Source organism: Octopus bimaculoides, chromosome 18 (genome assembly GCF_001194135.2).
Source record: "Octopus bimaculoides isolate UCB-OBI-ISO-001 chromosome 18, ASM119413v2, whole genome shotgun sequence".
NCBI lineage: Eukaryota > Metazoa > Mollusca > Cephalopoda > Octopoda > Octopodidae > Octopus > Octopus bimaculoides.
The window spans coordinates 52,046,825-52,048,624 of NC_068998.1; the positions used below are offsets into that span (position 1 = coordinate 52,046,825).

A 1,800-nucleotide genomic window follows, 5' to 3' on the forward strand; every position below is an offset into this window, starting at 1 on the left:
TATATATATATATATATATATATATATATATATATATATATATGTACAGGAACATTATTATAATGTACCTCACCTTCTCCACCTCTATAATTAAGATCACTATTGTTACTATCACTACTATTGTTAGTTTTTGTATTAAAACTTTCAATGTTGGCTTCAGTGTTACTTCACTTCAACCATGTGAATCAAATTCAGGAACAAGTTGTTTCAAAATAGTTTATTGTAAAGGCAAAGGCAACAGAAAATAATGGGTTTTTATAAGACACTAATGGAAGAAGTGGCTACTAATTATGACACGAGAGACTTTACTGCTCCTTAGCAACGACATGTATACCACTTGGTTAATAACCAGAGGTTTTTTGTCATCTCTTACGCTCTGCTCTGTTATATACTGTACAATTATCCTGAGAAAATCAATTATTTTGCACTAGAAATCAATAGGTAGTATTTTGGAAAAATGCTCTTGTATATAAGTGAATGTTATCAATGTCTGTCTTTCCCTCTTTTTTTCTTTTTATTGTTATCCATGTTTTCTGGCATAACATAGATGAGGAAAAATATATTGCTTATTTTCTGGAGAAATCCACAGAAAGGAACAATGTCATTCTTATGTTGCTTCATAGCGAATATTTGCTTAGGGTGATGGATTGGAAGAATTTGTAGAGTGATGGAATAATCTACCTTTGCAGCATTTCTTTGCATCCATTTATATTTTTGAGTTCAATTCCTGCTGGGGTCTGTTTTTGTATTTCATAGTGTAAATATTGGTCAAATATGCTTGAATCACTATAATGAACTCTTCTCCATCCCTCCTTCCAAAAATTGTCATCTTGAACCTATGTCTTTTACTTGTTTCAATCATTGGACTGTGGCCATGCTGGGGCACCACCTTGAAGGGTTTTAGTCAAACAAATCTCTAATACCACTTATTTCTGTTCAGTCTGGTGCTTATTTGATTTTTCATTTTTTTGCTGTACTGCTAAGTTAAGGAACATAAACATACCAACACCGGTTGTAAAGTAATTGTGGAGGAAACACACACACACACACACACACACACACACACACACATACATATATGACAGGCGTCCATACAGTTTTCTACCAGATTCACTGACAAAGTACTGGTTCGCCAGGAACTAGTAGAAGACACTTGCCCTGGGTGCTGTGCTGTGTAACTGAACTCAAAACCATGTGGCTACAAAGCAAGTTTCTTAACCACGCAACTATGTTAAAAAACCATTATTTGCAGAATCAAATTTTCATGAAGTAACTTGCACATGGTACACAGGCATAGCTTTGTAATTATGAAGAATGCATCACAACCTTCTGGTTTCAGGTTCTATTCCACTAAACAGCATCCAATGTTTACCATTGTAGCCTTGGCTTCACACAGACTGTGATTGGTAATTTTGCCAACAGAAACTGCATGAATATTCGTTTGCATGGTTGGCGTTAGGAAGGGCATCCAGCTGTAGAAACTCTGCCAAATTAGATTGGAGCCTGGTGTAGCCATCCGGTTGCACCAGTCCTCAGTCAAATCGTCCAACCCAAGCTAGCATGGAAAGCGGACGTTAAATGATGATGATGATGATTATAAGAAGTTAGAAACTTCAAAAGAATTGAAATAAATTATTATTTTTGTACTGGAACTTGATGTCTGTAAAACTAAAAATAACAACTTGTAAGAATATAGCGTTAAAACTTCTTTTAATGTAAACATCAAAATGAATAGAGAAAATCTGATATGTTGCTTTGGTGTAATGGTTAGCAAATCTGTCGTAGTTTCAGAAGGTGAAA

The 1,800-nt window shown here is 34.9% G+C and overlaps 1 protein-coding gene across 1 annotated transcript in view; it reads left to right on the top strand.

Moving 5' to 3' along the window:
• Positions 1–1,800, top strand: part of LOC106878091 (diacylglycerol kinase zeta-like) — a 352,548-nt gene that overhangs the window by 316,760 nt on the left and 33,988 nt on the right. The window lies entirely within an intron of this gene.